Genomic DNA, 26,073 nt, shown 5'->3' with positions numbered 1-26,073 from the left:
TAAGCCACAAAAAGAACAATTGTGAAGACTACAAGGAGTACCCAGGCCTAGAAGGCAACCAGCAACAGAAATGGTGGTTACACCTTCCCTTGTTGAATTAAGACATTTATTGAGATGTTGAGTCACTATGCTTAAGTGTTAATAAAACCTACTATGAGCAACATTGCAGGTTAACAGCTGCATCCACTGACTGCTCCAATTAATCACAAACCTTTAAAGTTGGTTAACAAGTTTTTTTAAAAAAATAATAAAAATAATGGTAGATGGCTTCTTGGTTTGGAACATCATCTTCTGTTGGCTAAGCAGTCCCTTCTGTAATAATAATAATAATTTATTATTTATACCCCGCCCATCTGGCCGGGTTCCCCCAGCCACTCTGGGCGGCTTCCAACAAAACAGAAATTCTAAAATACAGAGATCCATCAAACATTAAAATACAGAAATCCATCAAACATTAAAAGCTTCCCTAAACAGGGCTGCCTTGAGATGCCTTCTAAAGGTCTGGTAATTGTTGTTCTCTTTGACCTCTAGTGGGAGGGCATTCCACAGGGTGGGTGCCACTACCGAGAAGGCCCTCTGCCTGGTTCCCTGTAACTTGGCTTCTCGTAGTGAGGGAACCGCCAGAAGGCCCTCGGAGCTGGACCTCAGTGTCCGGGTAGAACGATGGGGGTGGAGACGCTCCTTCAGGTATACCGGACCGAGGCCGTTTAGGGCTTTAAAGGTCAACACCAACACTTTGAATTGTGCTCGGAAACGTACTGGGAGCCAATGTAGGTCTTTCAGGACCGGTGTTATGTGGTCTCGGCGGCCGCTCCCAGTCACCAGTCTAGCTGCCGCATTCTGGATTAGTTGTAGTTTCCGGGTCACCTTCAAAGGTAGCCCCACGTAGAGCGCATTGCAGTAGTCCAAGCGAGAGATAACTAGAGCATGCACCACTCTGGAGAGACAGTCAGTGGGCAGGTAGGGACTCAGCCTGCGTACCAGATGGAGCTGATAAACAGCTGTCTTGGACACAGAGTTGACCTGTGCCTCCATGGACAGCTGTGAGTCTAAGATGACTCCCAGGCTGCGCACCTGGTCTTTCAGGGGCACAGTTACCCCATTCAGGACCAGGGAGTCCTCCACACCCGCCCGCCTCCTGTCCCCCACAAACAGTACTTCTGTCTTGTCAGGATTCAATCTCAATCTGTTAGCCGCCATCCATCCTCCAACCGCCTCCAAGCACTCACACAGGACCTTCACTGCCTTCACTGGTTCTGATTTAAAAGAGAGGTAGAGCTGGGTATCATCAGCATACTGATGGACACCCAGCCCAAACCCCCTGATGATCTCTCCCAGCGGCTGCATATAGATGTTAAAAAGCATGGGGGAGAGGACAGAACCCTGAGGCACCCCACAAGTGAGAGCCCAGGGGTCTGAACACTCATCCCCCACCACCACTTTCTGAACACGGCCCAGGAGGAAGGAGCGGAACCACTGCATGACAGTGCCCCCAGCTCCCAAACCCTCTAGACGATCCAGAAGGATGTTATGGTCGATGGTGTCAAAAGCCGCTGAGAGATCCAGCAGAACAAGGAAACAGTAGTGCAGAACGATTATGCATAAGGGAAAGCAGAGTCAAAATAATAATAATACAGTAGTACCTCGCAAGACGAATGCCTCGCCCAATGAAAAACTTTCAAGACAAAAGCTTCTTGTGATTTTTGGGGAGACTCGCAGGATGAATTGTTCTATGGCTGTGCTTCACAAGACGAAGTAGCCTCACCACCCTGTGCTCCAGAGGCTGTGCGCAAACGGGAGAGTGAGCGCATAGACGGCAGGCAGGCTGTCTGTCTGCTTGGGCGCAAGGGTCCGGCTGCTGGGGAAGGAGGGAGGGAGCCTCTCCCTGGCCCTCCTCCTGCTTCCCCCTCCCCACCCGCACAGCCCCCTGGGCCTGGGCCGGGCTTGGGCCGAGAGGCGGAGGTGCTCGGCAGAGCCGTAAAACTTTCTCGAGCGGCCTTGGCGCTTGGGGGCAATGTGGCTGCTATGGCTGCTCCTGGGCTCGGCAGACGAGTCAGTGCCGGATACAAAGCTGGAGGGTGAGCTGGGGGAAGGGGATAAGCGAGCACGCTGTGGGGATGGACCTGCAGGAACCCCGGAGGGCAGCGGTGCTTCACGCCCCCCTCGCATTCTTATGTCCCTATCAGGCTGAGGGTTGACTTTGTTCTGACTTTTTTTGCCCATAGAAACACATTAATTAAATTTCAATGCATTCCTATGGGAAACCGCGCTTCGCAAGACGAAATTTTCGCAAGACGAAACGACTCGCGGAATGAATTGATTTTGTCTTGCAAGGTACCACTGTAATAATAATAACAATAATACTGCAATAATAATGCTGTCAGATCTTGAAAGGTTGTTCAGTCAATATCTTCAAAGTCTTACTGTGTCTGTAGTACAAAAAAATTTGGCTTGTAAGCCAAATGAAATTTATAGCCCGCATTACTATAAATATCTGTAAGACTCGTGTAAGATATATTTGTTTTACAACTAAATAAAAAAGGCATGATGATTTATCATTTGACATGATGGAAATACCCAAACAAGAAATGCTAAAGCATGTGGCTGAAAATAATCCATATATAAAACAGAAGGACAGCAACAGTGCAAAGATATTGCTAACACATGAATTTACCAGATTTATGAGCCTAGATTTCATGGGTGATGTAATTCACCCCTGGGAAAGCCTTTCCCCAAAAAGTTTGAAATGCCAGGAAATATTGTGTGTATTTTTGGTACAAACTATCTGTATTAACGGGCAGCGACTCGTAGCTCAGATTTCAATCAGGCTTCTATTACAAGCATTACTTGGAGGGGCAACAAGGAATACGGCAATTTTTGAAAAGCTCTCCAAAGCATGCGAAGTATGAATATAAATAATCTGAATAATTATCTTTCTTCTTCTCTGCCACCACAGATCTTTTTTTAAATAACACAAGTGTAAAAGGATATAATGCAACGATCAAAATGCAACTGAAACTCTCCTCCACCCATTCCAACCAGACTCAGACATAACATTTCCTATTTATGGACCAAATTATCTATTTGTGTTGATTCTCAGTTACTAGCTATACCTTTAAACTCATTCCATGTGGCATATGGAACAAGTTAGATGTATAAGAATTAGTGACTCTCCCCACCCCCTTAACATGAGTTTACTTTAAAAGGACAGAGCAGAAGGGCTTGGTTCGACTTAGAACTCCAAAAGCCGCCTAGGTCCAACCAGACATGTGCTAAAAATGTTGAAACAGGTATACTTTGCAGTCTGCCTCATCGCTTGCTTCATTGCTTTTTCATTCTGAACAGGAAGCAATTCATGTGTGTGGCATACCTGCCAAGTTGCTGTCAGATAAATAAGGGACCGGGCCGTAAACAGCAGTCCGGAAGTAGCGCTGCTGCCATTTTGGAACTGGGCGGAGCATGCTCAGAAGTGACTTTTGATGCTGCTTTGCCCAGTTCCAAAAAGGCCGCCGCGCCAGAAGTCACACTGCAGCCATTTTGGAACTGGGCAGAGCAGCATCAAAAGTCGCTTCTGAGCATGCTCCGGCCAGTTCCAAAATGGCCACCACGCCAGAATAAACCGGGGGAAAACAAAAACAAAATCCATTTTTTTCAGCTAGGAACAGCTGGAAAAACGGGGATTTCCCGGGGGAAACGGGAGACTTGGCAGCTATGGTGTGTGGTGGCCCCAGTCTTTAAACCCACAGAGCTCGCACAAATGGCTGCCATGAAAGCAGCACCTCTCAACCTGGTCAGATGGGAGCAGACTTCAGTTCCTCAAAAGAACCAAAACCAAACCAAAATATAAAAAAAAAACCCTGTTGGATCCATGGGGACACTCTGCATGGAGGGATTCGGTGTGTATGATACATGGAGTCCAAAAAAGAAAAAAGAAAAAAGCAGAAGCTACAATGAACTGCAAACAATTTGTAGTCTTCAGTGATTAATTGCGAAAGTTTGGAGAAAGATTTACGTCTTAGAAGCCATCCTTTGTCACTCTGCAATAACAGAAGCCGTTTGCCAACTCTGTGTAACTGGTTGCAATCAGGGTGCCTTTGTCTAAATGCAAATATACCTTGAAAACATACCACAGGGAGCTTTTTATATTTATACTTTGAACACTTTATTGCTATTTTTAAAACTTTTTTTCATTCATTTTGCTCGTTTTAAATGGGACCTAAATGTTTTAAATGGGAGCTGCTTTTCATGGAACTGAGGCTCCTCCATGCTTTGCTGAAAGCATCGTGATGCTGAATGACTCTGAGCTTTTGCGACAGCCTCATCAGACCACAGCACTAGAAGTTATCATGTCAAAATAACTCTTCCTTAAGCTTTATATCCTAGGTCCTATAGAGTCAAATAATGATAGTGATTTTTGGATAAAATACAAATAATCTTAACATTGTTGTATGCAATATTTCTGACTTCTTCTACTTTTTATTCTTTTTTTTATTTTAAAAAGAAATTCTCTTTAACACACCCCAGATCTTAGCTGAGGAATGTACTGGGTTCAAAGCTTTAACAGTCATCAAAGGGGTTGAAAATGTGTTAAAGTTTACTTTTAATAGTTTTTATTATGCTTTAAACCAGGCATCCCCAAACTGCGGCCCTCCAGATGTTTTGGCCTACAACTCCCATGATCCCTAGCTAACAGGACCAGTGGTCGGGGAAGATGGGGATTGTAGTCCGAAACATCTGGAGGGGCGAAGTTTGGGGGTGCCTGCTTTAAACCAATTATATACAGTTCCAAAATCAACATTGAGATCAGAGTTTCCCAAACTTGGGTCTCCAGCTGTTGTTGGACTACAACTCCCATCATCCTTGGCTAACAGGACCAGTAGTCAGGGATGATGGGAGCTGTGCTCCAAAAACAGCTGAAGACCCAAGTTTGGAAAACTCTGATTTGGATGATAGATATACAAAAAGGTAATAAGGGGGGGGGACATTATTAAGAGGAGAAAATGTATGATCAATATCTCTTTCAATAAACTTATTAACATTTTGCCCATTAATCAATCTGCTATAGTTCACTAATTTGGACAAATCTGTTATGTTCTATATCAGGGGTGTCAAACTCAAATTCATCGGGGGCCGCATCAGCAGTTTGGTCACCCTCAAAGGGCCGGTTGTATCTGTAGGACTATGTGTCCACTCTTTATTATCATAAATTATTGTCACTGCATTCAATTATTACTGTTTTTTGTAATAATGTAAGTAATAAGTAGCTCTGAAAGCAGAAACATAGTCAGAATAATGGCAAGTAGATATTCAAATGTACAATTATTGTACAATTTATTGAAAAATGATTTTTGGTAACTGCACTGGGTGGTGGAGGCTCGCTAGGGTTTCATGCAGGACCTTTGCAGAGCTACTAGTACCTGGAGATGCTGGGGTCCTTCTGCATGCAGGACAGGTGTTCTGCCAGTGAGCCACCACCCTTCACCAAAGGGACTGGCTGAGGTTGACTCACTGGAGCTGCTCTCCTGGTTCCAGGGTTTAAGGGCCAGAAGTATAAAGCAGCATCCTATGTTTCTGAGGAGAGGGAGAGGAAGGAAGGAAGGAAGGAAGGAAGGAAGGAAGGAAGGAAGGAAGGAAGGAAGGAAGGAAGGAAGGAAAGAGGGAGTGGGAGGGAGAGAGGAAGGAAGGAAAGAAGGGAGAGAAAGAAGAGTAGGAAATAAGGAAGGGAATAAAGAAGAAAAGAAAAAGAAAGAGGGAGAGAAGAGGGAAAGGGAGAGAAGGAAGGAAGGAAGGAAGGAAGGAAGGAAGGAAGGAAGGAAGGAAGAAAGAAAGAAAAGAGGGAGCAGGAGGGAGAAAGGAAGGAAAGAGGTGAGAGAAAGAAGAGTAGGAAAGAAGGAATAAAGAAGGAAAGAAAAAGAAAGAGGGAGAGAAGACAGAGATAAAGAAGGAAGGAAGGAGAGGGAAAGAAAGAATAAGAACGAGAGAGAGGAAGAAAGAAAGGGAGGGGGGTCGCCGCCTTGATTCAGCACCAGAAAAGAGCGCGAAGGGACCCAGGGGCAAAAAGCATTTCCCGTGCAGCGTGAGGCAGCGGGTGTCCGTTTTAGGAGAAGTGCGTAAAGCCTCAGAGTTGCACATTCGTGAGGCTGAGCCACTGCTGAGCTCACGTTCATGAGGCTGAGCCGCGGCAGGAGGAGGAGGGGGTAAGGCAAGAGGAGGTGCCCGGCAGCGCCGTGCGGAGAGTCCTGAGCCTCTGGGACGCAGCAGTGCTCTGTAGCACTTTGAATCCTCCTCCTCCACACGGCGCTGCTGGGTGCTTTGTCTGTGCTTCAGCAGCAGCAGCAGCAGCCGTTTCCAGGCGCCGAGCCGTGGCAGGAGGAGGAGGATTCAAAGTGCTACAGAGCACTGCTGCGTCGCAGAGGCTCGGGACTCTCTGTGCGGTGCTGCCGGGCGCTGACCCGGCAAGCTGCCTCCTCCTTCTCCTGCTGTGCCTCGGGGCGCTCCACGCAGCGCTGCTCTGGCCGCCTTTCTACCCCCCTCCCCGGCCCCAGCTGTTTGTCGGCGCTTTGTTGGCGCGGCGCTTCAGCAGCAAGGTCCCGCTGCTGGGTCCCGCTGGCTGGGGCGCTCGGCGGGCCACATGACGAGGTCTGGCGGGCCGGATTTGGCCCCCGGGCCTTGTGTTTGACACCCGTGTTCTATATTCTCCCATACAATTCAAATATCAGTGGGCAAAATGTCTCCTCCCCCACCACTATCATTTGGCAGTATACACGCTTTAACACCCATAAGTAGGTTTACAACTTCTTTAATTCAGAATGCTATGCAGAATCTGCTGATCAGAAAACTTTTTCCATTGCTCTAATTTTGATGGTTGAGTGTTGGGTCAATTGTTTAAATATTGTTGTAGTAGTTGTTTAGTCATTTAGCCGTGTCCGACTCTTCATGACCCCATGGACCAGAGCATGCCAGGCACTTCTGTTTAAATATTATTTATTGTTTTAAATCAAAAAAGAATTCATCTTTACCATCAAAATGGAAAATATTTATCCCAAAATCAAAAATATTTATCCCATATCCCATATTTATTTATCATGCTATAATCTGAGTTCTCTGGACAATGAACAATTAAACAGGTTTAAAAAATAATAATGAAAAGCAAAAGGGGTCTTCTCCATTGTGAAAGAGGGAGACTTGAAACAGTTCAAGTACTGAATATAGAAACTTAATATATGTAATTAAACTAAGACTACAGCTTGAATTTTCTACCAAGTAACTAAATATACTCAATATACTCTCATAAGAGAGAGAGAGAGAGAGAGAGAGAGAGAGAGAGAGAGAGAGAGAGAGAGAGAGAGGTAACTCCTAAGACCTACATTTCAATTCACCTCAATTTTGCTCTCTGTTCATACTGTTTTAACTTGGTACTTACTAAAGGAATGAATCATTAACGGCACTCTGAACACTACTGATTTATGGAAATCTATCTTTTATTCTTTGTTTGTATTTATATTATTAACTAATATATATTTTATTCCCTTTAGTTATATGATGTTCTGAACAATAATACTTAGTATTTATATAAAAGATTACAAATGTTCAAATACTCCACAGACATTATTTCAGTAATCCTTATAATAACCCTTTGCGACAGGCCAGTATTATTATCTCCTAAAGATATATCAAAGGGGTGCAAGACTCAGAAAGCAACTTGCCCGAGGCCACTAGTTCATGCTTATGATGAGATTTCAACTGACAACTTCCCAACTCACACTCTTAAACATTAAGCTAAATCACTCTACAACATTTTGGATTTAGACATTCACAATTCTTCCTTCTTTCCGAAAACATCAATTCTAATTGAATATTGCAATATTTGAAAATGAGGTATCTGAACAGAGATTGGCAAGCCTGGCTTACAACATTTGTTGTACTGAATAATGGTAGCATATGGTCATATTTAAAACATTTAGATGTATCTATTTATTTATACCCCGCCCATCTGGTTGGGTTTCCCCAGTCACTCGGGGGGGAGGGGCTCCCAACAGAATATTAAAAACACGATAAAACATCAAACATTAAAAAGTTCCTTATACAGGGCTGCCTTCAGATGTCTTCTAAAGGTCAGATAATTGTTTATTTCCTTGACTTCTGATGGGAGGGCGTTCCACAAGGTGGACACCAATACTAAGAAGTTGTTCAACATCATTATAAACAACTTGGATGAAGGAATTGAGAGGGTGCCCGTCAAATATGCAGATGACACTATCCTGGGACAGGCAGCTAATGCCACCAAAGACCAAATCAGGATTCAAAATGACCTTAACAGATTGGAGAACTGGGCACAAGCTAACAAAATGAATTTCAATAGGGACAAATGTAAGGTTCTTCACTTAGGCAGGAAGAACCAGCTGCACAAATATAAGATGGGGGACACCTGGCTTTTTAGTAGTACACGTGAAAAGGATCTAGGAGTCTTAATGGACCACAAGGTTAACATGAGTCAACAGTGTGATGCAGGAGCAAAAAAAGTGAATTGTATTCTAGGCTGGATCAACAGGGGCATAGTGTCCAGATCAAGGAAAGTAATAGTACGACTGTATTTTGCCTTGGACAAAATACTGTGTCCAGTTCTGGGCGCCAAAATTTAAGAAGGATGTTAACAAGCTAGAATGTATGCAGACGAGGACAACCAAGATGACCAAGGGTCAGGAAACAAAGCCTTATTAGGAACAGCTGAAGGAGCTAGGTATCTTTAGCCTGGAAAAGAGGAGACTGAGAGGAGATATAACAGGCATCTTCAAATATATTTAGGGCTGTCACATGGACGATGGAACAAGCTTGTTTTCTCCTCCGGAGGGTAGGTCTCAAAGCAATGGCTTCAAGTTACAGGAAAGGAGATTCCAACTAAACTTGAGGAATAACTTTCTAACAGTGAGCTGTTCTACAGCTTGGGAGGTTGTGAGTTTGTCTTCTTTGGAGGTTTTTAAGCAGAGGTTAAATAGCCACCTGTCGTGGATGCTTTAGTTGAGATTCTTGCACTGCAGAGGGCTGGGCTAGATGACCTTTGTGATCCCTTCCAACTCTGCAATTATATGATTCTATGATTTTGTAACAATAAGATTATAAAGCAATTTAAATACACCCAATGTTAGTTTCTGAAATAGCAAGTTTGAATCGGGTCAACTGTGGTTATATCAAGTTTAAACAAATTCCACAGAAGTGGACTAACCTTACAACTTTAGTCACTTACAAAGTAAATATTTTCCTCTACTCTAGCTCTTCCCATAAATTGGAAGAAAAAGAACCCTTCCAGGAAATGCCAACAAGGCTCCTATTTAGATTTGCACTTCCTTATTCTATCATGGTCAGTTGTTTTTTTTTAAAAAAAATGGTATATGTATATCAGGGGACCGAAAAACATTTTTTATTCTTTGGCGAATTGTTGTTGTTTAGTCATTTAGTCATTTAGTCGTGTCCGACTCTTCATGACCCCATGGACCATAGCACGCCAGGCACTCCTGTCTTCCACTGCCTCCCGCAGTTTGGTCAATACAAATCACAAAACACAGTTTGGCGAATACAAATCACAAAAAGAGGAGATGTTCTCTTGTGGATCAAAAACTGGTGATGGATTGCCATGTGAATGCGCATTATATGAAAGTTCACTTCCCCGAACATGAAGAATTTGTACCCCAAGTCACTATGTGAATGCTTGATTCACGTTTATGAACTAAGGAGGCTGAAACCACACAGAGAGAGAAACGTTCCCCAATCTGTCTCCTTAACTTCAGATCCTCATTCCCTCCTCCCACTTCATCGCCCACACCCTCGGTGGAGCCTGTCTTGGTTTAAAGCCTGGTTTCAGAGGGGTTGTGCCCCCCATCCACACCCCATCCACTTCTTGTAGTTTCTTTAGCTGACTCAAACAAATACAGTGGTACCTCGGGTTACGAACCTAATTCATTCCAGAGGTCTGCTCTTAACCCGAAACCGTTCTTAACCTGAGGCGCGCTTTCACTAATGGGGCCTCCCATTGTTGCTGGTGCATGATTTCCATTCTCATCCTGGGGCAAAGTTTGTAACCCAAGGTACTACTTCTGGGTTAGCAGAGTTTGTAACCCGAAGTGTTTGTAACCCGAGATGTTTGTAACCTGAGGTACCAATGTATTTACCTCTCTTTAAACAACTCTGAGCAGCAGACAGGAACACACCTGATCGGTGTCCACAGATCAAGAACACATCTGACATGCCACACAGATGGACTGGCCCTTGGAGAGAGTCTCTGTCCGTCCCCCCTCCATAATTAGGGAAGGAGCTGTGTTCAGGCTGGGTCAATAATAATTCCTTGAGTGCTTTGAAGCATCTTGGCAAAAATGAAGGAGGAAGGGGAAGTCAATCTGGCTGTTCTTCTTTAAGGGGAACATTTGTATTCTGAGACTGAGCTTTGGAACAAGTGAAATCAACATTTGGGGGGGGGGGGGAGAGAGATGAATGTTTATCTTCCAGTCTACAATCCTTCAAAGTGCTACAATGAAGTTATCTATGCTTTCTAGGTTTTTTAAAAATCATTTCATGGTGAACCTGTTCTGTGTATCAAATGCATTGGAATTTCCCCTATATAAAAAAAGAAAGGAAATTTTCAGGTGGCTATATGAATGCTTGCCTTACAAACAAATATTCAGGAACGAATTAGGTTTTTATAGTGCAACCTGCATATAGCAAGAAGTAGGAATAAATGAATGGTTCTCTCTGTGGAAGGATATAGAAATGGAGTCCCCCCACCCCACCCCCAGGACTGGTATAGGACCTGTACTTTTAAACTTGTTAATAAATGATCTATAGTTGGGAGTGAGCTGTGAGGTGACCAGGTTTGCTGATGTGCACCAGCAACATTTTATTTTGTTAACACAAAATTCCCAAACTGTTTTTTTAAACTTAAAATGTATTTTAAAGAGTAGTTTTGACATTCTATTCAGGGAGTGTTCTGAGATCTGTGCAATGCTCACATGATGCAAAATACAGAAGAGAATTACAAATTTCAAAGTAAAGTGCTTAGAGGTGAATTTTAGCTGGGGAACTCATTCAAAAGCCTGCCATTACAATTCTCTACTTTGAAATATGATTTGCTCTTCTGTTCTGGCATCTGATTCAAATGTAAGGAAAATGCAATAGCTAGTCATGGTGACAGTATTAGTTAAGGCTTCCTCAACATGGAATATTCAATTTAAAATTATGAATACAACCTGGCATTCATTGCATAATTTTTCAGTCAGCTATAATTGCATACCTTTCAACTTTTTAAGGCATGTTATCCTGATAAAATGATTTACATACACTAATTTGGCAAAAACTGTTTTCTAGATGGCAATGTTCTTCCAAAGCCATATTCTATTTTTCCTTTCGTGAATTATTTTGACAGCTGGAAATGAATGCAACTTGTAATTTACTTGTATCTATTTCCTAATTTACTGGTGTCCAGTAAAACAATTCAAACAGCATGACAGATAAAATGCAATAATGAAAAGCATTCTTAAGACTTCCGAGACCTATAATGTACATTGAATACAGACAAGAGTTAAATATTTATTTTGATCTTACTTGTGCTTTCAAGTGTAGTCTCTAAATGTATTTGAGTACTCAACAATGGGAAACATTGTGTAAAAATATACACATTGATCATGCAATTCCCAGAGCTCATTGACTGCCTTAATTTACCTAAAGAGAGAGAAGTGCCTTGAGAAATCATTCCAGTCTCTGCCAAAACTCTGACTGCTGGGAGAAGTGTGTTTTTGTAGTCATAAAAACAGAACAACAAAAAGATGTCAAACACAAGGCTAGTGGAAACTGGCGTTATGATGTCCTTCATGCAAGTAATAAAGGAAATTGCCAGTAACATGAATAAGGAGTTACAAGAAAGACTAAAACGATAAATTCCAAGCATTAGGAAGACAACTGTAACATTCTGGAAGAGGGATAAGGAACCTGTGAATTTTTAGAAGCTGTCAAACTCCAATCAGTTCCAGCCAAAATGGCCAATGACGAGAAACATTAGAAGTTTTAGTCCAACATCTGGAGGGCCACAGTTTTCCTATTGCTGCTCTAGAAAAACACATTTTTTATCATTTACCTTCCCAGTTACACAGAGTTGGCAAACACACACACACACACACACACACACACACACACACACAAAGACATAGTATTTAGGTAAACATAATACAAGACAAAGAAGAGCTAGATTTATGGGAAGCAAAAGTACGTGCAAAAGTTTTCATATGCAAAAGCAAGTGTGAAATAGCAGGCAATGTCCAATTGCATTTTTAAAAGTCAAACTTTTATTATAAGAAAGGGTGTAGACAGGCAGATGGGAGAAGCCCTCCATGTGGTACCAACTTAAAAAAATGCAATTGAATGTCTTTCCACATATGCAAAACTATTAGGTAAAGTAGTTTTGTCAAACTTGAGGCTGAATTGAAATATTCAGCGGGAAAAGTAGAAGTGTTGGCCGTGGGTATGCATAAAGAAAAGTGGGTTTCAACTTGAGCTCCATCTCCTTGGCCTACCAGTCTAGAAGGAAAGCAGGACTGGTACCTATTTAAATGGACATAAAATAATCATTTACCAATTTATCATTAGGTAAATGGTGCAGTTTCTAGATCTTTTGATGATTATATATGAATTTGCTTAGTTTCAGGTTGTTGGGTTTTTCTTTTATAAAAAAGCACAGATTTAATTTCTAATCATTACACATTCCCTGTTCATCAATGACATGCACAGAAATGAGTTCGTAACAGTGACAGGTGTGGGGGGGAAATCAATATAATCAAACATTTTTATGGAAATAGCAACTGTGAGCTGGTTATAATTACGCTACTGAGAACTTTTTTAAAAAAAATCTGATCCCATATTTTCAGGAATATATCCCATGAAGACAGTGATTTTCAATACAGTCCTGGTAAAATCAAGGGAACAACTCTAGAATAGGAAGCGCTTTCTTGGTGAAAATAGGTTAAAATGCATCAGCCTCTCACTGCCATCATAATATCTAATCCTGGGGTTTTATACTCTTAATATATACACAGAAGGGTATTGTCAGAAATGTGCTATGACCTTTATTTTTCAGATGATGAAAATTAAAACTCCAAATTGAACCCAGATTGTGCTGCTAGGGTTCACCTGGAACACCTTGATCCAGTGGTTTCAAAGTGTACTCGAGGAACTTTGGGATTCCCTATAAGATTATCGATTGGAAAGATTCTGTGAATTGCAGCTTACCCATCATGCCATGCACAGCTGTAAGGGATTACAGAGCCTATAAAAGATCACATGATCTCAGCCTGCCTGGGACAAGTTCACAAGAGTGAATGGCCTAGTTAGTAGATGGAGCAACATGCTCTGGAACATTCTTGGGTTCCATGCCCATGTTAAGGGTTTTCTTGTGAGGTGGCTTGATGTGGAAAGGCAGAAACTTTCCCAATCACAATGATTAATAAGTGGTGCCTGAAGAATAGGAGTTCATCCTCAAACCATTAAGCCATGCTTCCTACAAATATTTGAAACAACAATGCTTAGAATTATAGAATCAAAATGGGCAACAACAACAACAACAACTGCTACTGATTGGAAACGCATGCCACTCATTTTAAAGTCACACATTTTAATCATTCAGCAAGAACTGTGCAGGCTTGAAAATACCAACTTACTCAAGTTGATGAGCAGAAAAAGAGAACAGGCCTCCTGTACCTTGAAGAGCACCTTTAATAGTTGTGTAGAAGACAGAATTCCCTGTAGTAATTCCTTCTTTTCCATTAAAGGCTTAGGCACCCACCTAGGCACCCACAATTCATTGCTCACCTATGACGAAGGAAAATTAATCCATCTCCTGACAACCAAGCGGAAGAGCTTCTAGAAAGTTCTCCCACATTTTTCAGGCTTTTATCAATGTTCCACAAGTAACAAAGTTATGTAGGCATTTTTTTGTGAACTATTTCGAGGCCAATTTGTAAGGATGGAGTGCAGTGCAGCACAGATGTCACAATTCTAGGACAAATCATAATAAATTAAGCATCCTGCACCCACTTATTTGGAAGTATGACCCACTGAACTCAGTGGAACTTGCTTCTGAGGAAACATCAATAGGCCTGCCATATAAAAGGGATTAAAGTCAATTTTATTTATTTAAAGCATTTTTAACCTGCTCATAAGCCGAAAACGCTCCCAGAGCAGCTTACGGATAAATAAAAAAACAAGGCAGCTCCCACCCTCAGGCTTACAATTTAAGAGGGGCAATGCAAAAGAAAAGTGATGGGGAGGAAGGAAGCTCACCAAAAGATCACTAAGGAAACAGTCAGCCTAGCAACGAAAACTGTGTCTTCCCTTCTAGCGATCATGCGTGAATGGAGGATGGGGCAAGGAGGCGGGGCCAGATGCTCTTTCGCAATTGCAAAGGAAAAGGAGCCCACGAGCGACCACAACCTACCAAAACCTACCAAGGATTGACCAGTGCATCGCAATTGAACAGTTGGACATCCCTGGTCTAAAGCATGCATGAGGAACCCCTCATCAGTCCTGTTTCACACTCTCCTTGAGTGTTTTTCCATGGCTGGAATATGTCATTGAACTCTGATAATGTCTCTTTCTTGCCTGGATGGAGGATGTGGGTGTGTAGAAACTACGGTAGCCTAACATACATAGGTAAAAAAAAAAGTGAATGTATTGCCTCTGGCCCTTCCACCAACACAGTTCTTGGCGATGTTGTTGCAATGGCAGCTCTCAGAAAATCTCCCAGACTAAAAACGGTTCTCCAACCCTGGTCCAATTATGCACCATATTCCCAGATGGTGTAGTGTAAGTGGTCAACATCACAATCCAATACATGTTAACACAGAACTATGTCTCGCTGAGTTCTGGTATCTGAAGAAATGTGCATGCACACGAAAGCTCATACCAATGACAAACTTAGTTGGTCTCTAAGGTGCTGCTGGGAGGAATTTTTTTATTTTATTTCGCTGAGTTCAGTTATGCTGACTCCTGTGGAAGCTATGAATCAGGAATCCCGGGTTCCAATCTCACTGTGCCATGAATTTACTAGGTGCCATTGGGAAACAACTGTTGTCTCAGTCTCATCCTGATCCTTACTTGTCTGAATAAGCCACTCTAGAAGTTCTTGGGTAGGAGAGAGAAATATTAAATAATTGTAATAAAAAAACAAAATATGGGACAATAGTGACCCATCTTATAGCGTTGTTAGGATTATGTTTTAAAATTGGAAGGATCACACTTCTATAATGTTGTAACGATTATATATGAAGCAAATATGGTCAAGCCCACTCTCCTAACACACTGTGAGACCCTAATCAGATAAGTCAAGAATTCATAAAGGTGAAATTTCAAGGGCAATGTGAATCTTTCAAGCACCTAAAGCAGCTGTACACATTACAATCGGCACTGGAAACACCAATGTTTCCTGCAGCACATATGTAATGTATAGGTGTTGTTCATGTGTATGCATGTATCATTGAAAACACACGTGTACAATTCCTGGAACGATGGCCCAATCAAGTTTCCCAGATGGGTATACACAGATGCTTATACGTAACAGTATGACATCACATTACATATTTGCTGCACCAAGTGCCATTTTAATACCAGTATTTCCCAAAGCTATTGTAGCATGTAGAGCTCCACCAACTCTGAATCATCTTCTACATGTTTACCCTTACAACTTCCAAACTATTCAATCCTCTTTCCCCTTTACTCAAAGAGCATCAAAGACTGAACTCTTAGTGCCCACGTCTTTTCCCTCTTGCTGACAACAAATTAGACTCCACTTAAGGCTACCACTAAAATGATGGAGAAACCAGAAGACACTGCTATATATCTAAAATGGCTGGTTCCTGTTGCAACCTTTTATGCCAATCATTAATTAACATTTTGAAGACAAGGGAAACCTTTGCTCAGAGATTCAGCAGCCTTGTCCTTTCAATTAAAGGTGCTAGAGATCACAGTGAACATCTCTGACACCTGGCAAATGGCCTCCAGAAAAATTAGGAAAGAAATAAAGAGCAAACTTGACATTCCTGATAAGATTAAATCAAAAACAGTATGGAATAAATAAAGGAAGAAAGTATATCACATTTAAGACAACAGCAGATTGCGGGGAGATAATGAAGCCCACTTATTAAAAAAAAACCCACGCTAATAAAAGTATGAACAATATTTTGGTTTGGGGATGTTCTCAAATAGGCCGACACAGCTATGTATAATGTGTGCGTTGAAAGTTGAAACGATCTATAGATGTAGTTCATTTGAGAAATGGACTAAAGATTTGCACTCATTAACTTGGCTCTAAGGCGAGATGCCCATGTGGCAGAAGTTGCCCCCAGTTCCAGTCACAACACATAGGCAGTTTAATGCTCCAAATGGTTTGCTGCTACAGAAGATAAGGCTTCAGTAATACAGTTCCAGACATTAATATAGACATAGAGCTTGTAGGCTTTGCAGATATAGAGACAGATACCTGTATATACTAGTAGAAAGTACTGTTGCTCCAGCAATTCAAGGCATTACACACACTCCAACTCATGGACAGACTCACTGACAAACTAACGAGCTGACAGACCTTCATCACTTATATAGACAGTACTGGGCCATTCAAATAGCAACTGGCTTGGCTGACCATGCACCTGTTCGCTTGTCTCATACATGGGGAGATTTGTATCCATGAAAGAAATTAACCCCTTCCTCCATGTGCACTACCTCCAACAGGCTCTCCCAACTGTGTCCATTTAAGAAAAGTAAAATAAAAATAAAAATCAGCTCATCATGTTCAGTTCCAGTACAGTCATACCTCAGTTTAAGTACGCTTCAGTTTGAGTACTTTTAGTTTAAGTACTCCGCGGACCCATAAGTGTTTAGTTCCGGGTTCCGCGACGTGCTTATGTGCAGAAGCGATCTGCGTGCTTCGCGCATGTGCATAAGTGCTCTATCGGTGCTTCGCACACACACGCTATCGCCGCTCAGATTAAGTCCTTTTCGGGGTGCGAATGGCACCCCGGAACCAATTAAGTTCTTAACCCAAGGTACCACGGTATTTGGAGGTTTTGTTTTTCACTTTTGTGACTGTGGCTTGTGACTTCATTTTTGTGACTTGTTTTTGTAACTATGTGGAACCCAGTTCAGCTACTGGTTGATTGTGTGACTGCAGAAATGGATAAAGGCCCCCCATCCAAAATGACTATCATAAGTGGACATAAGGAAAAAAATGTTAACTTTTTTTTCATCTACAATACCGTCTTATTTATTTTATAGTACAGTACATTGATTATTGACTTCATTTATGGATCAATGGTCTCGTTAGACAGTAAAATTTGTGTTAAATTGCTGTTTTTCTTCGTCCACTTTCCATTACTTTCAATGGGATTAATCCACTTTCCATTGCTTTCAATGGGAAAGTTCATTTCAGGTTAAGTATGGACTTCCGGAACTAATGAAGTACTTTACCCGAGGTACCACTGTATAACGTTTTTTAAACTGTTTGATTCATGGAAGGAAAATAATTATATATCCAGAAGTCAAGACTAAAACCATTTCAAGGCAAGGGCTAGTGGCAGCAGATTGGGGCAGCAACCAGACTCACTGTGGAGTGTTCTCACAACCCTAATGCAAGGTCTGGGATAAATGTGAGGTATGGGGCGCATTCCTGGTGCACATGCACTTTGCCTCCTTTAGTGCAAATCCAAATCACCAAGGGGACGCTTACTGAAAGAGACAAAATATTTCCAAAATGTGTCTGTCCCCTATTTTACCTTAAACCTATGAAACAAATACATCAAAATCACTAGTGGAAATCTGGATCAAAATCAACTTAAACCGACTTCTGTACACAGCACACAAGGAGACCAAATTACAAACCAGTCCATTTTGAGGGAATTAGGTGAACTCATTAAGAGCTGTTTGGTCATTTGGGTCACCGTGAACCGCCCTGGTAACTATTACAGTGCATGCAAAAATAAACTGTGCCTTTGACCCCAAAAGGTAAAGTTGGTCAAAATGCACTGGGAATAATTACACCTCCACTGACTAACTTCCAGTAGGTTTCTAATTATCATGAGGCTACAGCTATGGCAGGAATATTAGGAGGAAATGTGGGGTAGAACAGAAAAACAGATGCTTCTAGATCCTTGATGTCACAGTCCAGAAAAAAACGAAGAGATAACTTGGCAACTGGCTGACATATCAAAAAGGTTAAGAACATAAGAATGCTCCTTCATAAAACCAAAGGCCCCATCTAGGCCAGCATACTATTCTCACAGTGTTCGCTCTGATGCCTAGGGTGGTAATGTCAACTAAGCAAATGTGTAAGTATATTGTTCTGACTCTAAATGATATAGGAACTTTTCTTGTGCAGTAAAGTGTCGTATACAGACAGTACTGTACAGATACTGTAACTGCATGAATATAGATCTATTTACACTCACAAAATCCTGTTCCCAACATTATTTGCCATTCTGCAAGAAACCAACTCAAGATATAGTTAAGGAGAAGACAGAAACAAACTTGAATCTTAACATTTCGGGTTGACTGCGGCAAGGAACAGATTCAGGCCTCTCTGAAATCACGCCTGAGTGTATGGACTATTTGTCATTAATCCAAACGCAGAAAAGAGCGGTGTGGTTTTTGGAGATGTTGTTCCAATGACAGCAAACATGGATGGAGGGTTGGTGTCACCACCCAGCATCAGATAGCTTCCAGGACCATAGGACAGTCCACTCCTGACTCTGACCTTGAGCTGTCAAAGCCACCTTGCAAATTACTGGGGCTTTGCAGGAAATCAAAATAGTGGAATATGAAATTCCAATTTTAATGACCCACAATATGCCAGATTGGTCTACATCAGGGGTATATAGTGGTTAATTAGAATGCCATGAGGCTTGCAACTGCTCCACACATATCATGGTGGTGTTGCCCCACATCACCAGCAAGTAAGCCAACTTGCAGAAGAGCTGATATAGGAGAACTACCAAAGAACATTTGCACAAGGGCCATCACTTCTTAGATGTCCAAGCATTGCCAACAAAGGTTCTACAGGAGGGTACAGTGGATATCTTTTTTATAAAAAAAACTCTTTGGGAAGCTCTTATGTAGTTGAACTACTTGGCATCATTTCATATCTTTGATACACCAGGCCCCTGATGATGTTGCCTTTATGAGAAATCTTCTTTCATTGCATGACATGATGAAACAACTGCTCCAGATGCTAATACATCTTAAGACAGAGATGTTTGCATTTAGTAATTCCCACAATTTGCTAAAAGAAATATTATTTCAGATCCAAATTCTACAAAAAAGATGTTTTAAATAGCCATAGGGTCCTTTTCTGCATTTACACTGGCATTTCAAGAAAAGGAAACTAAAATATATATCTGGTCTAAATATCTACTATAAATCACTCCGTATTTAGTCACTGTGAGTTTTTGAAGGGCTCCTTTTCAGGAGATTGCAATAACGTTGTTTTCCAAATTGGTATTTTTTTTTAACTACAGGATTAAAAGCACCATCAGTCCAGAAACATACAATTTTAGAGGAATCACAAAAATCTAAAACTCAGAACTATGATTAAAATAACACCCATTAAATCTCTATGCAGCTTAATGATGTTCACTCAGCTTATATGGAAAGGGGAAAAAATAAGTATTTCAGGTAATAGCTGTGCTCCTAATATCCACAACTCTACACTCTCTTTTTGCTCACAAAGTGAATGGATTTCTGAAGTTGACTGGAATATTAGCTCAGCATTGCATGTGTCTAGTCTAATTTTTTCCCCCTCTGAGAAATGCTACTGGTTGAGTTGGCATTGAGACAGAAGGCTGTAAATTCCTATCTTCCATCAGTACCGTTGACCTTAGAGCAAACCCCACAACTGGCTACAGGCATTCAACATCCATCACTGCTCCTGAAACCTAATCTTTCAGGGAAGGACAGCTGCAATGGACAACAGTTAAGCAGCTTTCAAAGATACATTCTGCCATTCGAACAATTAAAAAAAAATGAAACCAATAAACTTCCATTTTAACTACTTACCTTTAAAACAAAATTGTATGGTTCTCTTTTTATAGTTAATATTTATCTTCTGAAATCTTCTGAAAGTGAACATTCCGAGCCAAAAACATGAAACTGCCCTTTGAAACTGGACTTAATCAGAGCAAGCATTTTAACATTGGGTTACAAAGTGCCCTGTGAAATGCCTTTAAATCCTGCTGATTTCTCTGCAATTTCTCCAGTCCCCCCTCCCAAAATCCACTGACAACATCTCCAGGTTAAGAAAGGCGAGTATTTACGTAGCTCATTCCAGAAGCAATAACAGATTGCAATAAGAAATAAGCAGAGACCAGACAATAATCAATATGCAAAAGAAATACGAAAAAGCCTTGCACAAGCCTGGAGACCAGTTCTTTGCTTATCTCGGAAATCTTATTGTCATGGCACCCAGGCATCAGCTAGCGTGAGAAGCTTGTAGGTTTGACCATCTACAAAATCATATTATACACACCACTTACTGGATTTGAAACATGGTTCCAAGAACATTGAAGAAAACAACCTGGGGATTACCACATTTTCTTGCTCTATTTCATACAATACATTCAATATATTATTTATGGAGGAAAAGTCCACCAAGCAACATCATTTTCCACCCACCAAAACTCCTACATTTAAATATTCATTAGCAGTTTCCGTATAAAAACCCTATGTGTGCCTAATATATGGTCTTATCAAAATAAAAAAGAATTGTCCTTTTAAAGCAATAATATTATCATTTTCAATAAACTAATTAAAAAGTATTGCTCATTTAGAGTGCTATTGTATTCTAGAAGTACATGAACACATGCAATCTCTCAAGAAGCGATCTCAATAATTTTAATTTTATTAAATTGCTTCAAATTTTATCACACAAGGGTCATATCCATGTGAGTGTACTTATTTAAAATCATGTTTTTCTGGTTGATGCATACTTATGCTGTTGCATGCAAGACATGATATGAGAACATCTCAAATACATTTTTTAAAAAATCTGAAATACAACATGGGGCATTTAGCTGCAAAGACAGTTTTGTAAGTTGCCCCGTTAAGTTGTGGAACCTTTTCTTAGAGGTTTCTAAGAAGAACAGAAATATCCCACCTTGGCTCAGAGAAGAGGCTGCATTAGATAAATCTGGATATAACATAGATTAACTTATATGTGGGCCTTTCATTAAACATAACAAAGATTTTTTTAAAAAAACAAATAACAAAGATAAAAGTATTAAAAACTCCTTTTTTAAAAAAAAGTGAGCAATAATCTTTTATTGCTTTATTTTCATACAAATATGGTTTTGTGATTTTTCTTTGAACAGAATTTGCAACATTGTGCATTTACCAAAAAATATTTCTGATGTGCATGATTGATAATCTAATAAGAGATGCCAGTGTTCAGTCACAGCTGAGTGACATTATCAGGGAGACAATGTGGTTCAGATGAAAGTATCTTCCGCTGAGTCTGTGCTAGACACAGAACCCCTATGAAAGGAATTTACAGGCAAAGAACTCTCAAGCAATCTTCTTCTACATCATCAGATTTCCTCAGTAGATGTGTTGTACAGGAGCCCTCAACGTAGCAGATCACAGAGAAAAATAATTCCTCCCCCTTTGCTCCCACTTGGCAAATCACTAATAGTATATGAAGGAATATTTTAAGAACTGTTTCTCCTTTGGGCTCTTGTTTGCTATTACATATCCATAAGCAGGTTCCTTGAAAACCTATCCCAAATAAATTAAGATAACAGCCACATACTCCCCAAACTACGTGAACTACCGAGTTTGCTTCCAGTTGTAAAGTGTGTTACATTTTAACACCAGAAGAATTAATAAGACAACAGAAACAGTGCAATACAGTATAACCTAGTCTCCTAATGCTCAAGAAATATTAGTAAAAATGTATAAAGTGTTGAATTACAAGTAAAGTCTAACAACTGAACCACCTATTATGCATGTCTAGACAGAATTACTCCACAAAGTAATTCTATGGCAAATATATTACTATCCACTGTAAATGCACTAAAAAATTGTTAAAACCAGGTTCCCAAGAAATTGATCTCCCACACAACAGCTCACTTATTAGCACACCTAATTTTATACTAAAATTATCCACACACAAACACAGCACAACAGTTTGCTTTCATCACGCCATCCTAAAATCTTCAGATTTAGCTTTGGTAAATCCTTTCAAAAATAGAGTTGCCTCTTAGCCTGATAAATCATGTTCAATTTGAAAGGAATTCAATATGCAAATGTTTCAGCTGTTCCTCGGCACAAATTGTCTGCCTTGTCAATTTGAAAAACTGAAAATTTGAAAAACTGAAAATCAACCATCAGGAATGCCATGGTTGGTCGATTTCAAACCTCTGAGAACGATGCTCGGAAATAAATGGCACATCTTCAGCCCATATCCTACAAGCGCTGACTAGATTTCAAGCACAACTTTAGGATTCTGGCAATCACTACTGTAGTCTAAATACACCATCAACATGCACCCACATCATTTTCAGAGTAATCACCATCTTTCATCCCCCCTTTCTTATTTTAGTTTTTTTTTGGGGGGGTGAACAGTCCCATTTCTAAGCCTGATATAGGATCTTAGAGCTAACTCTCCCACCCCAAACCTGGGTCCTTTTTATATTGGCTAATAGTGTTAAATTTGGAACTAAAGATGAAACGAATCCAGATGTCAAAAAGGTCGAGATGACCACATTTCATACAGCAACGTCCCTCAACCCTAAAGGTAGAAAGGGAAGCCTCAAAGTTCCTTATAAGACTTGCCAGTGGGGAACAGCACAAAAATTACCACTCATTCCAACAACATTAGCCTAACCCTTTGGTAATAAATCATAGGTAAGTCTTTATGAAATCGGCACAAAAATGCCCTTCTCGCCAAAAGAGAGAGAGGAGAGTGTTCCATACAATGGTATTTGCTGCGTAAGAGCAGTTTATACAGGCCCCTAGTGGCTTACCACTCACAGCAGCAGACAATGGGGTGATCCCTACTTTTTTGCTTGCGAAGTTCTAGTGCCATTGCCAATCCAGTGTGGGAACTGCAAGTGGTCTTTTAAAAGAAAATTGGAGAGTACCTTGTGTTTCTAATCACCAAGTCAGAGCTATTGTCAAATACTTCACAGATTTTTAAAATAAAAAAATAGAAAATGTATCTACCCACACACAAACCATTGTCCTATTGCTGCTTGAGAATATTTGAGTTATATAAAAGCCACAATAGAATGTTTAACTAATGTCACTGTTATTCACCAAGCAGCAAAATGTTGAGACAGGTGAAAATATATTTTTAAACGCAACTGCTTGAAATCTAAAACCTGCATTTCCCTTTTTAAGTGTCATTCCTACCAAAGAACATATAAATTACAATGGATTTCTTAGTGCCATCTTAAAAGCAGAGATCGTCTGTTTCACTAAACCATGTACACAAACCATGTATCATTCTGAACTGAAAATACCTATAAATATCCTACCATACCTCCACTACTATTATTATATGAAAAGGTATCTAATTATCTGTCTCCCTTTTCTTTGCAAGAGCTACAGAACCTAGTTCTGAAACATGCCTTGTAGGGAACACATCTGATGTTTATAGCAATTCACCAGAGCAGAATTTGACAGCTGAACTTAAGGCACTGACCAGACTATCAATTTCACATTTGAAAAATACCGAAGCCATACAGTAGATCTCAGGAGAACTAATTTAAGGACATTTTGATGAAGCAAATCATCAGTGTCCCTTAAAAGCAGACATATATGTGACTGATTCATATTCAGAGGCTGAAATCTTTCATTTCTGTTGTTTACGTTACTCTGTTGTAGTGTGTAATCTTTATTTCAAAATGAACAAAAACTCTTTTTGTAATAAAATTCCACCATCAAAGAGGGGAGGCACCCTCCCCATAATTTTCTTTCCATTTTTTCATGTTGTGGGTATGCATATCATGGGGGTGAAAGAAAATGACAAAAACGTCACCATCATCTGTCGCAATAGAACTTTTGACACTGTTTTCCAAGCAAAAAAAAATCACAGGAACCAACACAAAACACACCATGAAAACTCAATGCAACGACACATCTCAGCCTCATAAGATTCTGAAGGAACATAAAATCTTGGTGCTGCACTCTGCTGGGGTGAACACTTTACACGAACCACACCAGAAACATAATTTTTAGGCACGTACAAAGAAACTTGATGAGAAATGCACTTCCCAGTGGATTATAAAATATGCAAAACCCTGAAAGGAGGAATGCTGGCGACACTGCCTTCTTCCCAAATAACCTGTGGAGAAACAGAACTAACACCAGCGGAACAGGCGATTGGGGAAAAGGTTAAGTATAAAGGTTATGACTTGTAGGGCAGCTAGTCATTGAGGGCGGCTTGGGGAAGATGGCAAAACAAAGAACAAAAAAAAAAACCACCACCTTCACAAGCATTAGGAAGCAACTCAGAAGACTGGGTGGAAGTATTGTGGAAAACACTGATCAAGTAAGTTTCCCTCAAAAAAACAACAACCATGGGAGTACTCTTGTAAACCTTGCCATGCCTCTGTCAAGAGTCCTTGTCTTGGCTGCTTTAAGGATTTTGTAATTATTGTTGTTGTTGTGAAATAATTCCTGTTTTAGCATATGGGTTTACTTAGGAACCCTATGAAGAAGAAAGAGGGGGTGTTATCTGGGCATCCCACGGGTTGTTCACAACCTTCCCCCCCCCCCCCAGTCACACGCGCGCAGGCGGTTCCCCAATCCCAGCGCACTTCGGACGGCATCTCCTCTCGCCTTTGATTTCTGTTATCTTCCCACTGCAATAAACACCACTCAGGACAAACGAGCTAACTCGGTCCATCATCATCATCATCAACCACAACAACAACAAGCCTTCCGTCGGCAGCACCGCACGCCTCCATCTCTCCCTCCCAAGCAAACGGACGGACCTCTCTCTCTCCCCCTGGACACCAATCCTGGCACGCACCAGCCCAGCCTTCTTCCCACCCCACCGCCTTCAGATTCCCCTTATTGTCAGCCTTCCTGTCTGGAGATTAGACCCCCGGGGCTACCGGAGGGGGGGGAGAGAAGAGTAGCTGAGAAATGCACATGGCTGTCTCTCATGCACACATCATGCACGCGCGCGCACGAGCGCGCAAACACACACACACATATGCACACACCAGATTTCCAGAGCAGGGGCTGGAAGAAAGAAATGGGTCAGCAGCAGCAGCGGCGGAGAGAATTACCTGGTCATGCTGGCTCCCCGTCGGCTCCCCTCGCAGCAGCAGCAGCGCCGCCGCTGCCCCCGCCGCCAGCCAAGCCCTCCTTGCCGGGCGCTGCTTCTTGGCAGGGCTCCCTTCCTCTCCTTTCGTCTTCCTTCCTCTTGCTGCTGCCGCCACGGCCACCTCTGCTCCTCTTTCCCCCGCTGCTGCCGCTCGTCTCCCGGGAGGCCGATTTAATCCAAAGCCGTGCGAGCGGCTGCCAGCCGAGTCCCTCCTTCCCCTCCCGCGACGCCCCCAAGCGCCCGGGGGTCTCTCGCCGCCCTCTCACGGACCGTCCAAAGCGGGGAAGTGGATGGGAGTCCGAGGGGCCGGCGGCATCCAGGGAGCGGGGAAGCCGGCGGAACTCCCCGGGCTGCCGGGTCTCCCTGGCTGGCTTCTTGCTGCTGCTTGTCCGCTCTCCTCTTCTTCTTTTCTTGCTGCTGCTGCTGCTGTTGCTCCCGGGCTCTCTCTCTCCCTCTCTCTCTCTGCTCTCCGCTTCACCCTCCTCCTTTCTCCTCTTGCTCCCTCCTCCCTCCCCCTCCCTTTTGCCCCTCTTAATTTAGTCCATTCTTTAGCTACAAATAGAAAAACCGGATCCGCTCTCCTCCTCCTCCTCCTCCAAGGAGGGAAAAGAAGAAGAAAAAAGAAGAAGAGGGAAATTTCCCCAAAGTGCAATGCAGACCCAAAAAGGGCAAGTTGGAGATGGCTCGGGTGTTGGAGAGGGATGGAAACAGAATAGGCGAGA

The 26,073-nt window shown here is 41.7% G+C and overlaps 1 protein-coding gene across 5 annotated transcripts in view; it reads right to left on the bottom strand.

Annotated features, from left to right (window-relative positions):
- Nucleotides 1–25,831, bottom strand: part of PTPRD (protein tyrosine phosphatase receptor type D) — a 370,596-nt gene extending 344,765 nt beyond the window's left edge. For all 5 annotated transcript variants that reach the window (XM_088659060.1, XM_060268731.2, XM_035140525.3 and 2 more), the window contains exon 1: nt 25,314–25,831. The gene's annotated coding sequence lies outside the window, so the exon portion shown is untranslated. The remainder of the gene's footprint in view (nt 1–25,313) is intronic.
- Between the last annotated feature and the right edge of the window lie 242 nt (nt 25,832–26,073).

The sequence above is a fragment of the Zootoca vivipara genome, chromosome 15 (assembly GCF_965207765.1).
Source record: "Zootoca vivipara chromosome 15, rZooViv2.hap1.1, whole genome shotgun sequence".
In the NCBI taxonomy this organism is placed as follows: domain Eukaryota; kingdom Metazoa; phylum Chordata; class Lepidosauria; order Squamata; family Lacertidae; genus Zootoca; species Zootoca vivipara.
This window is presented reverse-complemented; position numbering and strand designations above follow the sequence as displayed.